At 35.5% G+C, this 17,316-nt stretch overlaps 1 protein-coding gene across 6 annotated transcripts in view; it reads left to right on the top strand.

The window, feature by feature from the left end:
* The window catches only part of Clock (clock circadian regulator), a 191,857-nt gene that overhangs the window by 74,135 nt on the left and 100,406 nt on the right, over positions 1 to 17,316 (top strand). Inside the window, exon 4 of one of the 6 annotated variants that reach the window (XM_023710911.1) lies at positions 4,060 to 4,164. The exons of the other annotated variants lie outside the window; for them this stretch is intronic. The gene's annotated coding sequence lies outside the window, so the exon portion shown is untranslated. The remainder of the gene's footprint in view (positions 1 to 4,059; positions 4,165 to 17,316) is intronic. 6 annotated transcript variants of the gene reach the window in all.

Here is a 17,316-nt window from a genome sequence, read left to right as displayed (position 1 = left end):
TCTGGATGGTTAACAACCTAAGTTTGCAGACCAAAGTTAGAGAAAAAGGAGGGCTGCAAGGAAAGCCAACATTTTGGCCCTAGCCTTTAAGATCAATTAAGACTCAGGACATATGAGAACTTGTACAGTAACGTCATGTACCTCGGTAGTGTCCCAAATTTTCTGATCAAGGAGATTATGGGGGCCAAAGAGGAAAGTGATCCATGATGTAGTGTGTGCCTAAGGAGAGTCACATGGAGAGAAAACATTTTCTCAGGCTTTCACAGAGAGCACATTGGCCAAGCATTGGCCGTGAGTCATCCACATGGCTGACACTGACAAAGGTTCTATAATCTGAGGTACAGCCTCTCAGGATAAATCCTGAGGGTGTTTCCCTGACCTTATCAGACCCAACAGCTACAACTCTTGTTGCATAAGTCCTGCTTTACCTTGGTCTTAACCATCCAGCAGAAAAGTATAAAAACAAAATGTAAGAAGTAAAGCCATGCTGTTATGTTGAGCTGTAGGGGAATCAGGTCAACAATTTCTGACTTTGCCAGTCAAGTGGAAGACCCAATACTGTTATGGGCTACTGGACTCTTTTAGAATATTTTGCTGAGTTAACACACCTATAATATTCAAATAACCGAACTTAACCAAAAAAGGGGATAGAGATGAATGTCCATTTTGTATCTATGTATTCAGGGTGGTTAGGATAGGTATATAGTTACATTCTCTTAATGAATAGAGTGATTTGTTCTAATGGTGTTAGGACGTCATGTCCGCATCTTGTACAGCAATTAACCACTAGGAAGAATGTATACAATGTGACAATTATTGAAACTGTCCTACCAATTTGATTTGAAACTGTCTCATTGCTATTTGTTTATCAATAAGATTATGGGAAAAAAATAAGTATATAATTCTTTATGCTTATTTTTAAAAATATATTCTAATTTTTAAGTGTTTTTCATCATATTCTATAGTGACTTAAAATTCAACACATCAGTACTTGGTGAAAAATACCTGTTCCATGTTTTGCATAAGATGTTTGATACTCAGACAGATTATGAGGTGAAGCTTAACAGCCTAGGTTGTATGGTAATAACAATAAGGCTATCTTCTGGATGGTTAACAACCTAAGTTCATAGTCCAAAATTATAGAGAAAGGTGGGCCTAAAGGAAAGCCAACATTTTGGTCCTATCCTTCCAAGGTCACTTAAGACTCAGGACATATGAAAACTTGTACTGTAGCGTCATATAACTCGGTAGTGTCCCAAATTTTCTGATCAAGGAGTTTGTGAAACCAAAGAGGAAACTGATCGATGATGTAGCGTGTGCCTAAGGAGAGTCAAATGGAGATTAAACATTCTCTCAGGCTTTCACAGAAAGCACATTGGCCAAGCAATGGCCGTGCCTCACCCACATCGTTTATACTGACCAAGGTTCTACAATCCGAGGTACAGAATCTCAGGATAAATCCTGAGGGGATTTCACTGACCTTATCAGACCCAACAGCTACAACTCTTGTTGCATAGGTCCTGCTTTACCTTGGTCTTAACCATCCAGCAGAAAAGTATAAAAATGAAGTATAAGAAGTAAAGCCTTGCTGTTATATGTTGAGCTGTAGGGCAATCAGGTCAACAATTTCTGACATTGCCAGTCAAACGGATGACCCAATAGTATTATGGACTTCTGAACTCTTTTAGAATATTTTGCTGAGTGTACACACCTATAATATTTAAATGATGGAACTTAGCAAAAAAAGGGAATACAGATGAATGTCCATTTTGTGTCTGTGCATTCAAAGTGGTTAGGATAGATATGTAGTTACATTCTCTTAATAAATAGAGTGATTTGTTCTAATAGTGTTTGTAAATAGGATATCAGGCCCGCATCCTGTGCAGCAATTAACCACTAGGAATAATGTATGCAGTGTGTTAATTATTGAAACTGTCATACCAATTTGTTTTGAAACTGTCTCATTGCTATTTGTTTCTCAAAATTATGAGAAAAAAATGTTTATATATATAAGTAAATCGAATCTTGCCAGGTGTGGTAGCACACACACCTGTAATCCCACTACTTGGGAATTTGAGGCAGGAGAAATGCTATGAATTTGAGACCCGCCTGGGCTATATAATGTGGTCAAGGTGAGGTTGAACTTCATAAGAACATTGTCTTGAAAGCAAAGAAAACAAAAAGGGAAGAGGAAAGATCTTTACCCCAAAACTAAAAAGATATTCTTTTTCTTTACATAAATTTGTTTTAGGCATTATTTTTAAAATGAAATTCAAACATTATCTAGTACATTTAGTTCTATGTATAAAATAAGATTCATAATTCCTTGTTTTAAATATAAAAAGTGTTCTTGGCTGGCCAAATAACTCAGCGGATTAAAGGGCCTGCCCGCAGGCTCAGGGGCCTGGGGTTCCATCTCCAGGCCTGCCATGCGGGCCCTGCACCCGGGTCATGCTGAGATTGCAATTGAGACTGGGCGTGTTGGCATGTGCCTGTAATCCGAGCTCTTGGGAGGCTGTAAACAGGCGGATCACTGCGAGTCCTATCTAGTAGTGAGACCCTGAACACCCTGTAGACTCATCCCTAAAATACAAAAAAAAAAAAAAAAAAAAAAAAAAAGTATTCTTTATTGATAAACTATCCTTTCCATTGTGAAATGCATTAGTACCTTGGTTAATAATTCAGGTTAATTTTTATTATGGACTTATTTAATTTATTTATCTTTTCTCTAGGGAAAAGTCTGCAGGGTGTTCAGGGTCTCACTACTAGATTGACTTGTAGTGATTCCCGTGTTACAGCCTCCCAAGTGCTAGGATTACAGGTGTGTGCCACCATGCCCAGTTTCAATTGCCATCTCAGCCTGCCCAGAGGGGTGGGGCCAGCCCTGCAGTCCTGGGGATGAAACCCCACCCCTAATCCACTGAGTATTTGGCCAGCCCTGGATTTATTTTTGGAATGCTTCCTGTTTCATTGATATGTCTGTTGTTTGTCACAGTACTTTAAAAAATATTATAGTTTCATAAGTCTTGATACTTAACTTTGTTCTTCAAAATTGTCTTTGTTCTTAGTTACTTGAATTCAATAAAGTTTATACTGAGCTTGTTGGTAGTCTCCCACATATCAGTCCACCTCACCACCAAAGTAGGGGAGGGAATCTTCGTAGGATTTTGAGTAGTTAAATGTACAATTTATAGATCAATTTGTGTATATTGCCATATTTCTGTATTGAGACTTTCATGGCAGTAACCAGATTGTATGCTGCTGCATAGTAGATTAGTGTATTTCTCTCAGAATATTTTTATTACTTTGAAGTCTTGTTTTGTTAACTTTTAAAGTCATGGTAATTACATTGCATATATATTTTTGAAACATGATCACTAGACCATTTACAGATGACATGATACAGTGTTTGGTGTTTGCTTCTAACAGTGGGAGGGCACAATAAAAGAAAGAAGCAAGGTTAACCAAGAGTTAAAAATTGTTGAAAAACTGGGTGATGAATATATAAGATTAATCATAGTATTCTTTTTACTTTACATATTTTGAAGTTTTCCATAAAAGTAGGTTTAAGAAAGTAATGAGGCTGAGTGTGATGGTACATGTCTAATTCTGACCACTTGGGAAAATCAGTTGAACCCATGAGATTGTGATCAGCTTGGGTGATACAGCAAAAAAAAATTTTAAAAAACCCTGTAATGTATATAGTAGATTAAAATGCATAAATATATAAGAAGCCAAGAATTCACATTTAAAAAAAAAAAAAAACAAATATAGACACCATTCTAACAGTACCTGATAAAGGGAAAAAGTCAACTGCTTACTCATCTTTTTCTCTGCATATCATATTCCAAGATTATCAAATAGGAGAAAAAGATTGTCTTTGGCAGAAGGTACTTATTAATAAATTCTAGGGAATAAAAGGCTTAGAAACTCACAGTACAAATTCCATTAGCGTAATGATTAATGACTTATAGAGCTATTAGGTGAAAATTTGTTGGAAATGGGTAAAGTATAATGGATAAGACAAAATATAGTAAGCCTGTCTCTTTGGCTGTTTAGGATTAAAAACTCTGGGTAGAATACAACAATCAACAATCTGAAGACTAAAAACATAGCAGACAGATTGAGAAGGAAAGTCAAAACTTGAAGAATAGCTGTGTCATGGTAAGCTTGTAAATTTTTTCTTTCTGTGACCCAGCTTTAACAGAATGGTGGGCTAGATTGTAGCACTTCACTACACTATACTAGAGCAATTGGCAGAAAATTTTAAGAGAAACCTTTTTTTCTAGCCAAGGGACAAAGAAAAGTGACCATCTCTTTTTTTTCTGTTCTACCTGTCCTGAAACTACCTCCACTTATAAAATCTCATTATAATGGTGGCACAAACACTTAACCCCATGAGGGGGAAAATGCTCTTTCTGGCCAAGGGAATTTGTAAAGAACTCCTAGAAAGCTGGAGCATGATTTCATAACCCTAGAAGGGTTATGCACTAATTGTGTATTTAAACCCTGAAAGATCCCACTTTATCCAAGTTCCTCATGCTCAGAACAGACCCAGAGAAACACAACCAAGACTTAGTGAGCTGAACTACAGTATAAACCATGGTTCAGATCCCAAATGGATCCCTGAGTGATGCATGCAGAGAGTGAACCCAAACAGCAACACAAAGGCATTAAAACCTGAGCTTACATTGGAACCACTACCCACAAAAGACAAGGCAGATCTTGGGGTCTAAATTTAATTTAAAAAGTCAGATTTTCTAGATGTTAATAGAACCACCTCATAAACTTATTCAGAATGTCTAGGATATAACCCAGAATTCCTTTACATTGAAAGAAATGGGAAAGTCTGACCATTTTTAAAGGAAAAAGGCAATAGATAAATACCAAACCTTGGACAAGATCCAAGTGATGGAATTGGCAAAAAAAAAAAAAAACCCTTTCAGTAGCTCATGCTCATCACATGAAAGTAAACTTGAAATGGACAGACCACGATTTGTTCCTGATACTCCCAAATTTTCCAGTGAAACATAGAAACTAGAAATAAAAAAGGAATAAGATAGAAATTTAAAATTGAGAAATACAACATATGAGGTACAAATTTACTGCATGGACTCATCAGCAGAATGGAGATGACAGAGGAAAAGAGTCAGTGAATTTGAACATAATCCAGAAGTCCCATCAAATCTTATGTTTCCTGTATCAAGAAAGAATATATATCTGTTCTGTAATACTTGTAAGTCCATGTTGTAATCTGAGAAACATGGTCACAGGGCTTCTGGGTGGCAAAATAATCTGCCAGCAACACATCATCATAGTCCTTATGATTGATCCTGCTCATGTGCTGCAAAGATCCCCTGTTCGGTTCAAGCATCTTCTTCTCACTTAATAGATTCAGTGTCTTGGTTTGCCATTATCCTAGACTTTGTTGTTGCATGATGATAACCAAGGAATTAGTCAATAGAAGAGCATAATAGTCATCGGATGGACTGTATATATTCACATTTCTTTTTTTACTTGAAAGTAAATAGAGGCAGCAAGGTGAGTGGAAATGGGCAACATGTGTAAGTCAGATTGCAAAATTTTACAGCTTAAAATAAATGAATTTTGTCTTATGAACTGACGTAATGATTGTTTTGGTGAAGTGCTTGATGGTGGTTGTTTTCTGACTAATCTGTGGTTCAGGGTGCTTGCTTGACTGGTTCTCAGATGGTTGAGAATTGCTTGGCTCACTTGGCTGCACAAAAGCAACTGGGCAGTCTGCCAAGTTTTAATAGGTCAAAACAAATGTCTTTGTAATGAAAATGATTTACATTATGAATACCCAAGGTCTTGAAATGAATATGTTTTGATGACATTTTCAGTGACTACCTGGCCTCTTTGGTAGAGTATATATATCAAAGTATTGTCATTATATTTGTGCATATTATTTGTATGCTGTTGAATGTCTTATAAGCTTATAGCTAGGCCTTGTATTTTGTAATTTACTTAATCAAATTCTTAAGAGGTCCATGAAGTATTTATAACATTATTAGTGAAATTCTGTACTGTTTTAGATTGAGAAATATTTTTTCTCTAATTCTGAAGAGCCATCTCAGAACTTTACACACATTTGGCTTTTTAAAGTAATAGGGTATTCTGCAAAACTTATGATTTAATTAATTTGGTGATCTGAGCACAGATTTAGTCATTTTTGTACATGACAGCAATTAAATAAAATAAAAGGGAAAGCATGTTCTCATATTCTCTTGAACATTAACCAGTTTTGTCATTCAGAAGAATATCTATAAACCGTGTTAATACATAAAATAGTGATAAAATTAGACTTCAGATGTGGTTGAATTCATGCAACTTGAATTATATACATTATTTTTTCAGTTCCCTTGAAGAAACATACTGACAGTTCAGGAGTTAGAGATTTAATTACATGGAAGTTTAGTCTTTTTAACTATTAGTAAATCAAATTATTATTTGATGTTTCATCTTTGCTCCAAATATTACTTTCACCAAAGAGAGGCTGATTCATGGTTTATAGTAGCCAGAATAAAGACCTTCCAAAGGTATCTGTTGTAATTCTCAGAACCAGTGACTGTTACATTACAGGACAAGGACAAATTGAGGCTGCTTATCAGCTACCCTTAAAATGCGGAGATTCACCTGAGTTATCTTGTTTTTATAATCACAAGGGTCTTTATAGGGGAACAGAGAGGTGCAGAAAGAATAACAGCTTGAGAAGTACTAGCTTGAAGATGAAGGAGGCTCCAGTAAGCTGAGAGGAGTGCATGACCTCTGGAAGCTTGAAAAGACAGGAAACATTCTCCATTAGGCCTTCTAGAAAAGAATACAGTCCTACTTGTGCCTTGATTTTAGCTCATTGACTTGGACCTATCGAACTGTGATATAATAAATTTATGTTTTAATTGAATACATTTTGGATAATTTATTATGGTAGCCAATGCAAAGTAGTGCATAGCACCTCAGTGTAATTGTTCGCTAGCAATGTAAAATTTATAGTGATTGAATTCTGATTTGAAGAACAATGTGATTTTCTGTAATATCAAATTTACTTTATTACACTAAGAAGACTTCTGTGATTAAAATATTTTGGGCACTAGTGAACAAGCCTTTGTCTGTACAGGGATCTTTGTTTTTGTACTTCATAGGAATGGTGAGTAGTTATCTAGAAAATAGGGGATAAGTTTATAATGAGGGTAGAGTGGTAAATAAGGCTAGAGCAGTAGACTAAAGTTAAAAATTAAAGTATAAAACAAAGGTTCAGACACCTTGGTTTGTCTTCAGCAAATTCATTTTGTGTTATATGTATCTATTACATATAACATTCTCCATTAGGCCTTCATTCATAGTAAGTACTATGAATTAGAATTACTAGTTTTTAATTGTCTGCACTACTTGAGCTGTAATAGAGTCATAAAATCATAATTAATGCACTTTGCTATTAAAAAAAAAAAAAAGCTCCTGGAATGGCTTATCTGAGCCGATGAATGTGCGAAGTGCTCAATGGCCAAAAAATAATAGAGTTTAGACAAACAAGAAGACAAACAGTGAATCATTGCTGATAGAGGATGTTAGACTACCTGACTGATTATAAACTCATTGTGTTTGATTTTCCTGACCTTCTCAGTTAAACTCACATTGCTTCTTTCCGCTGTGCTAGGATGAGAAACTAAGGGCCCAATAAAGATGAAGAAAGTGCGAGAGGTGTTTGGGGCGTTTTTTGTTTTCTTTTAAAGTACAAAGAAAGATCACAAAAATGCTTGTCTTTCTGTCTTTTCATATCAGGTGAATCACACACAATCCCAGTTTATGTGGGTGAGATAGTGGACATAAAGTGCTTAAAATGGAGACTGTGATGTGTGTATAATTACTGGTAATGATAAGTTAGTTCTAGGGTAACATCAAGAGAATTGGATAGGAAATAGGAGGGACATAAAATTGTTGCACAAGAGGTGACTGAGGAACTGATTGACCAAGATGTGGAGAAATCCTTTTCTATATTAAAATACTATACTAATACAGAACAAGTTTTGAAGAGGAAGTGAGAGGGCTAGTCCTGGGTATATATAAATGGCCAAGATGAGAAGATAATTGCTGATGCACTCTGGTGGCCTAAAATTCAAAGCTGGGATTTCAGGGAGGGGAGAAAGGAGAATAATTCAGATGACAATAAGGTGATCTACCTTTTGCAGGGGCTATTTATCTGAGCCAAGCAAGAGAAAATGCCCATTAGTTGAGGGAGAGCAGAACCCTTAAGAGGAAAGTGAGATTTCAATGTTGAAAACAAAACAGAGGAAATAGGAGATGTTGCAGAGGACACAGTGAAAGGATTCTGGAAATGAGGCAAAAAAGGGAGCAGGAGTGAGTGTTGGGATATTTAAAGGTTGTATAGGGATCAGAGTTCAGATGATAATGAATGACCTAGAATCTTGGAGTTCCTGGTGACTGATGTAAAAGGGATGCAGAGCATAATAGAATTTTTTTTTCCATTTATATATTTGGTACAGGATCTCATTGTGCAGCTCAGCATAATGGATTTTTTTAAATTTATTTTTTAAAGACTAAAATTAGAATTAAAAAAATTAAAAGTGATACAAAACATCACTTAACAAAGTAATATGAATTTCTTAGTATTTGTTGTAATACATACTGTTGTCTTCTAATCAGTTATTCATATTACCAGATATATGCATGTAAAATTGAAAAAAGAAAAAAAAGAAATGTATAAGAAATTAAGAGAAAAAGTACAGTTGAATAATGGAGACAAACAAATTATCTGCTGTCTTCCATAGATGAAGAGAGATGCACAGTACAGTTGTCCAAACCATCCTGCTTACATACCTAGATAAATCTCTTTCCCCAACTCCCTCTCCTGTCCTCTTCAACTCAGTAACTCTTCTCCATTTTTAATAAATTCATGTATTTATGCATGGGGGTCTGGTTTATTTCACTTATGACTATGTCTTCAAGTGGCATCCACTTATGTATGAAGGCTTCGAGTTTATCTTTATAGCTGAGTAATACATCATTGTATAAAAATACCACATCTTTTTCATCCATTGCTCAGGTGACGGGTACTTTGGTTGTTTCCAAGATTTGACTCACAGATTGTGCTGCTATAAACATAGGTGCACATATATAACTGTGATATGATGTTTTCAGTTTTTCTGGGAAAATTCCCAGTAGAGAATTAGCTGGTTTAAATGGGATTTCCAGTACAGCTTTTCTACAGAGTCTCCACACTGATTTCAATAACGGTTACACCAGTCTACATTCGCACCAGCAGTGGAGAAGGGTTCCTTTTTCCCCACAGCCTCTGCAACATTTGTTTTTGGTTGATTTCTTTATGATACCATTCTTTCTGGGGTGAGATGCTATCTCGGTGTTGTTTTAATTTGCATTTCACGGATGGCTAGTGATGTGGAGTATTTTTTCATATATTTATTCACTTCTATAGTTTTGGTCCTCTGAGAAGTGTGTGTTCATCTTAGATGCCCATTTCTGGATTGGGTGTTTAAATTTTGTGGCTCTAATGTTTTTTGGTTCTTTATAAATTCTAGAGAGCAGACCTTTGTCTGAGTGCTTATTAAGATTTTTTCAAATTATGTGGGTTGTCTTTTCAATTTGTAGTTAATTTCTTTTGAGGTGCACAAATTTCTCAATAAGAGATGGTCCCTGTTGTCAATTTTTTTTAGGACTATATAATTTGCATTTATTGTACGATTACCATTTTTAAAAAATCTGTAATTAGCAAACCCATAGACATACAAAGAAAGTTCATAGTTGTGAGTCGGGGGAGAAAATGGGGAGGTTTCTTTTTTGGATGATGTCTTAGTTACTCTTCTCTCGTTGCTGGGACAAATACCCAACACCCAAAATGAAGGAAGGAAAGGTTTATTTATCTCACAGTTACTGGAGGTGTCAGGCCATCTTCCGCTGGCTCAAAGGTAGAGCGGCACATGGCAGAGGGCAACCTTTCATGGTGGTGGCAAAAAGCCTTTTGTCAATTTTTTGATGTATTACCTGTGTGATTTGATTTTTGCTCATGAACTCATTGCCTACCACTATGTCTTAAAAAGTTCCTCCTACTTTCTCTTCTAGGAGATTTAGTGTTTCTGTTCTAATGTTTAGATCCTTAATCCATTTTGACATTCGCTTCGTGCATGGTTATAGACCTCGGTCAAGTTTTAGTTTTGACATGTAGAGAGCCAGTTTTTCTAGCACCATTTGTTAAAGAGACTATCTCTCTTCCAATAAGCATGATGGACCCTTTGTCAAAGATAAGGTGGCTGAATGTGTTTGTAGAGGCTTCTGCATCTTCTGATCTATTCCATTGATCCTCAGGTCTATTTCGTTGCCAATACCATGCTGATTTTTCACAGTAGCTTTGTAGTAAAATATCAAGTCAGAAATTGTAGTGTTTTCTGCCTTGTGTTTGTTGCCTAGGATTGACTTTGCTTTTCTGGGTCTTCTCTGGTTCCAAATAAATTTTAGGAATGATTTCTCTAGGTCTGTGAGGTATGTTGATGGTAGTTTGATAGGGATTGCATTAAATCTGTACAACAATTTTGGGAGTGTGGCCATCTTCACAGTGTTGGTTCTCTTATCCAGGAGCAGGGAATATCTTCCCATTTTCTGAAATCCTCTACAATCTCTTTTTTCAGAGTACTGTAATTTTCATTGAATAGATCTTTGAATTCCTAGGTAATTTCTTTGTTGGTAGGTTTTTTATTACATTCTTAGGTAATTTGTACCTTTCTAGGAAGCTGTCCGTTTCTTCTGTGTCTTCTATTCTGTGAGCGTAAAGATTCTCAAAGTAGGTATTGATAATCTTCTGAATTTCCACTGGGTCTGTGATAATTACACTTTTTTCATTCCTTATTGTTTTTCTTTCATCTTTCTGAAGTTAGCTTAATTCCAAAGTATTTCATTTTCTGTGCCACTATTTAAGAAGTATTGTTTCTCTAAATTCCCTAATGGTGTATTTGTTATCTGTGTAGAGGAATGCTATAGACTTTTGGGTATTGAATTTGTATGCTGCTATGCTACTGAGTTTGTGTATTCTAGTAGCTTCTTGGTGGAGTTTTATGGGACTTTCAAGTGAAATATGTCATCTTCAATTAATGAAAGTTTAACTTCTTCTTTACCTATTCTTACGCCTTTTATTTCTCTCTTCTGTCTAGTGGCTCTAGCTAATGCTTCCAGAACTATATTGAATAGGAGTGGTGATATAGGACATCCTTGTCTTATATCTGATCTGAGAGTAAAAGATTTCATTTTTTTTCCATTTAGGATTATGTTTGTCATTGTGTTGTCATACATGGCTTTTTATCAGATTGAAGTAGACACCATCTATTCCAATTTTCTGTAGGACTTTGAACATGAATGAATGTTGGACTTTGTCAAAATCCTTTTCTGCATTGATTAGATTGTCATGTGATTTTTGGATTTGGCTCTATTGACATGGTGTATTACATTTATAGATTTGCGTATATTGAACCATCCTCGCATCCCTGTGATGAATCCTATTTGGTCAAGGTGTATAATCTTTTTGATCATTTGATGTATTCTGTTTGCTGGGATTTTATTGAGGATTTTTACATCTATGTTCATGGAGAAGATTGGCCTGCAGTTCTCTTTTTTAGTTGTGTCTTTCCCTGGTTTTGGTACCAGTATAATACTTGGCTCCAGGAATGATTTTGGTAAGATTGCTTCCTTTTCAATTTCATTGAAGAGTTTGAGGAGTATAGGGATTATATCTTCCATAAATTTCTGTAGAATTCACCTGTGAATCCATCAGGACATGGACTTTTCTTTGTCGGTAGGTTTTTTATTACATCTCATATTTCATTGGCTGTTACTGGGTTATTGAGAGTTGTTATGTTTTCTTGATTCAGTTTTGGTAATTTGTACCTTTCTAGGCATCTGTCCATTTCTTCTGAGTCTTCTATTCTGTGAGCGTAAAGACTCTCAAAGTAGGTATTGATAGTCTTCTGAATTTCCACTGGGTGTGTGCTTATTACACTCTTTTCATTCCTTATTGATTGTATTTGAAATTTTTCTTTCCTCTTTTTGATGAAGTTAGGTAGGGCCTTACCAATTTTATTTAATCTTTTACCGAATCAACTTTTTGACTTGTTAATTCTTTGCATTGTTTTTTTCGTCTTGATTGAATCAAATTATGTGCTAATCTTTATTTCTTCCCATCTTTGGGCTTTAGGTTTGATTTGCTCTTCCTTTTCTACGTATTGGAGGTACACTATTAGGGTGTTTATTTGTTACTGTTCTGTTTTCCTAATGTGTGAGTGCACAGCTGTAAATTTCCCTCTAAGAACTGCTTTCATTGCATCCCATAAATTCTGTTAAGTTATGCTTGAATTTTCATTGAATTGTAGGTATTATTCAGTTTCATCTGTGACCCATTGGTTGCTGAGTAGGGTGTTCTTTAATTTCCGTGCATTTGTGGGATTTTTCTGGTTTCTTTTCTCATTTTTTTTCCAGTTTTATTGCTGTGTAGTCAAATAATATGCATGGGATAATTTGTTTTCTTGCATATACTTAACTATGACCTATGTACTACTATGTGGTATATTGTAGTAAATGACCCATGTGCAGTTGAAAAAGATGTGCATTCAACTGTAGTTGAGTGGAACACTATATTTGTCCACTGAGTCTGTTTGTTCAAAGCTCTGCTTTAGTTCTGCTCTTCTTTGCTAATTTTTGTTGGCCTGAGCTATATTTTTGGGAAAGGAGGTTGTTAATGTCTCCTGTTATGATTGTGGTATTGGATATTAGATTATTCATGTCCATTAAGATTTGTCTTATATAGTTGGGTGCTCCCCTGTTTGGTGCATACATATTTATGAGTGTTACCTCTTCCCCTTGAATTTTTCCCCAAGCTAGTATATAGTGGCCTTCTTTATTTCCTTTGATCATTCTTGGCTTGAAGTTGAGACTGTCTGAGAATAGACTTGCTACCTGTGCTTTTTTTCTTGGGTTTTAGGGCATGTAGTATTGTTTTCCATCCTTTGACTTTCAGCCTATGAATTTATGAGTTAAGTGTGTTTCTTGTATACAGCATATTGTTGGATTTGGCTTCCTAATGCACTGTACTGGTCTGTTTCTTTTAATTGGTGAATTGTGTCCATGTACATTGATGATATGATTGAGATTTATTGATTTACAGTTCACATGTTATTTACCTGTTGTTGGTTTCCTAGGGTTTTTTGGTTTTTTTTTTTTTTTGTGACTTCCAATAAATTTTTACTCTAAAGCTTGTACTTTTAAGTCTTCTCCATACCTATCCTCACTGGGCAAAAAATTATTCCTAAGTGTTATTCCTTTACCTCTATATCTATACAGTATCATTTTTAATTAACTATAGAGAATCAATAGTTAAATATCACATTAAGAATTGTAGACAATTATTGAAATGTGAAATTTGTAAGATATAGACCGAGTGATTTTTAGAGAAATATTTCTGAAATGAATACATAGCATGATATTAATAATGGATTGCACATTGTAAATAAAGTATTTACAAACTTAAATGACTATAATAATGAAAATTGTCCAAAATAAAAATGAACAATTTTCAGATAGGTCATATAATAGTTCACTCTGTGTCAAAATCAAGAAACTTATATTCATAGAATTCTCAAAGTAGAAAGGGGTAGGCAATAAATATTTAAAGATTTAGAATTTCTGAATTTTGTTGAATTTATAACACCACATTTCCAAGAAAAACGAACCTTTTGCACAAGAAATTTGAATAAAATCTTTTCTTGATGCAAAAAAATGAAATTGTCTAAAACTTAGTATAAGATCACATTCAAAGGAAAACCCAACAAAATTACGGCTGACTTCTCTTCACAAACCATGAAGGCAAGAAGAGCATGGACCAGAGTACTTCAAGTCCTCTATGAAAAGAAATTGCAGCCCAGACTACTATACACTGCAAAACTCTCTTTCAAGTTTGATGGAGAAGTGAAATACTTTCATGACAAAGAACAGCTATAAAGAATTTCGTGATGGCAAAGCAAACCCTACACAGGCTACTGAAACATGTTCTAGAGAGGGACCAAAATGATCAGAATTCCATGAATGAGATCAGAAGCAACCAACTAAATAGGGCAAGCAATTAAACACAGGAGAAAAAGGAGTAAATGATAACAGGTAAATAACATGTCAATCATAAGTCAATACATCTCAATTGTGACCATCAATGTAAATGGACTCAATTCGCCAATTAAGAGAAATAGACTGGCACAGTGGAGTAGGAAACAAAAGCCAATAATATGTTGTATACAAGAAACACGCTTAACTCATTAAGACATTCATAGGCTGAAAGTCAAAGGATGGAACACAATATTGCATGCCCCAGCACCTCAGAAAAAAGCAGGGGTAGCAGTTCTATTCTCAGTCTCAATTTCAAACCAAAAATGATCAAGTGAAATAAAGAAGGCCACTATACACTGGTTAGGGGAATAATTCAAGAGGAAGAGGTAACACTCATAAATATTTATGCACCAAACACGTGAGCACCCAACTATATAAAGCAAATTTTAATGGACATGAAAAACCTAATACCCAATACCACAATTTTAACAGGAAACCTTAACATCCCCTTATCCCCACAAGATAGGTCTACCAAACAAATTTGGCAAAGAAATAACAGAACTGACTCAGTGCTTGAAACAAATGGACTTGGAGGACAAATACAGAGTGTTCCACCCAAACACAGCTGAATACACATTTTTCTCAGCTGCACATGGGTCATTTTCTAAAATAGACCACAGTCATGCTTAAGTATATGCAAGAAAAGAGAAATTATCCCATGCACATTATCTGACCACAGTGCAATGAAACTGGAAATAAATGATAAAAAAACCTTAAATACATGGGAATTAAATGACACCCTACTCAGCAACCAATGGATCACAGATGAAATTCAACAATATCTACAATTCAATGAAAATTCAAGCACAACATATCGTAATTTCTGGGATACGAGGAAAGCAGTTCTCAGGAAATTTATAGCTGTGAACTCACACATTAGGAAAACAAAATGGAAACAAATACCCTAATGCTGCACCTTCAACAACTAAAAAAGGAAGAGCAAACCAAACCCAGCGCCCTAAGATGGGAAGAAATCATAAAGATTAGAGCAGAAATTAATTCACTTGAGACAAAGAAAACTATTCAAAGAATTAAGAAAGCAAAAAGCTGATTCTTTGAAAGACTAAATAAAATCGATAAGCCCCTAGCTAACCTCATCAAACAGAGGAAAAAAAAAATTCAAATACAAGCAATAAGGAAACAAAAGGGTGTAAATACCACAGCCCCACTGGAAATTCAGAAGATTATCAATAGCTACTTTGAGAATCTTTACTCTCATCAAATAGAAGACTCAGAAGCAATGGACAGATTCCTAGAAAGGTATAAATTACCACAACTGAATCAACATGATATAACCACTTTCTCCTGCAGAAAATTGGAATACATAGCCTCTAATTCAATCTGGCGAAAGCCATTTATGAAAATCGAAAAGCTATCATAATCATAAATGGGGAAAAACTGAAATCTTTTACTCTTAGATCTGGGACACGACAAGGATGTCCTCTGTCACCACTCGTGTTCAATGTAGTTCTGGAAGCATTAGCTACAGCCTTTAGACAAGAGAAATAAAAAGAATAAGAATGAATAGGCAAAGAAGAAGTTAAATTATCTTTATTTGCAGATGACATGTGACTTTACTTGGAAGGCCGAAAAAACTCCACCAAGAAGCTACTAGAATTAATACAGAAATTCAGTAGCATAGCAGGTTATAAAGTCAATACCCAAACGTCAATAGCATGCCTCTACACAGACAACAAACACACTGAGAGGGAAATTATAGAAACAATACCTTTTACAATAGTACCGAGGAAAATGAAATACGTTAGAATTAATCTAACTAAAGAAGTCAAAGATCTTTTCAAGGAATATTACAGTACTCTGAAAAAAGAGATTGTAGAGGATTTCAGAAAATGGAAAGATATTCCATTCTCTTGGATAGGAAAACCAACATTGTGAAGATGGCCATACTCCCAAAATTCCTATCAAGATTTAATGCAATCCCTATCAGACTACTACCAACATACCTCACAGAGGTTGAGTAATCATTCCTCAAATTTATCTAGAACCAGAATAGACCTAGAACAACAAAGGCAATATTGGGCAATAAAGACAAGGCAGGAGGCATTACAATTCCTGACTTGAAATTATACTACAAAGCTACTGTAATAAAATCAGTGTGGTACTGGCAACAAAATAGACTCTGTGGATCAATGGAATAGATGAGAAGATGGTAAAGCACCTACAAACACACTCAGCCACCTTATTTTTGACAAAGGGGCCAAACATACTCACTGGAAGAAACATAGCCTCTTTACCAAATGGTGCTGCAAAAACTGGCTCTCTACATGCCGAAAACTCAAACTTGACCCGGGTCTATCACCATATACTAGACTAAAGTCAAAATGGATTAAAGATCTAAACATTAAAGCAGAGACACTAAATCTCCTGGAAGAGAAAGTAGGAGGAACTCTTGAAGACATAGAGGTAGGCAAAGACTTCTTGAACAAAAATCAAATCGCACGGGAAACAACTTTAAGAATTAACAACTGGGACCTGCTCTTACTGAGAAGTTTCATCACGTCAAAAGAAATTACCAACAAAGTGAAAAGACAACCCACAAATTTGGAAAAAATCATGTCAAGTAAGTATTGAGACAAAGGTCTGCTCTCTAGAATTCATAAAGAACTAAAAAACACTAGGGCCCCAAAATTTAAAGACCCAATCCAGAAATGGGTATCCGAGATAAACACACGCTTCTCAGAGGATGAAATTAAAAAAGCGAATAAATATATGAAAAAATGCTCCACATCATTAGCCATCCGTGAAATGCAAATTAAAACAACGTTGAGATATCTCACCCCACGAAATATGGCTATCATAAATCAACAACAAATGTTGGAGAGGCTGTGGGGAAAACGGAACTCTTCTCCACTGCTGGTGGGAATGTAGATTGGTGCAACCATTATGGAAATCAGTGTGGAGACTCCTTATAAAAGTTGGACTGGAAATCCCCTTTAAACCAGCTATTCCTCTACTGGGAATTTTCCCACAGGACCTGAAAACATCATATCATAGTGATATATGTGTTGTTATGCTTATAGCAGCACAATTTGTGATAGCCAAATCTTGGAAACAACCAAGATGCCCATCACCTGAGGAATGGTTGAAAAAGATGTGGTATTT

This window comes from Octodon degus, unplaced genomic scaffold (genome assembly GCF_000260255.1).
Source record: "Octodon degus isolate 3935 unplaced genomic scaffold, OctDeg1.0 scaffold00019, whole genome shotgun sequence".
Taxonomy (NCBI): domain Eukaryota; kingdom Metazoa; phylum Chordata; class Mammalia; order Rodentia; family Octodontidae; genus Octodon; species Octodon degus.
The sequence above is the reverse complement of the archived record's forward strand: the minus strand, read 5'-3'. Positions and strand labels throughout refer to the sequence as shown.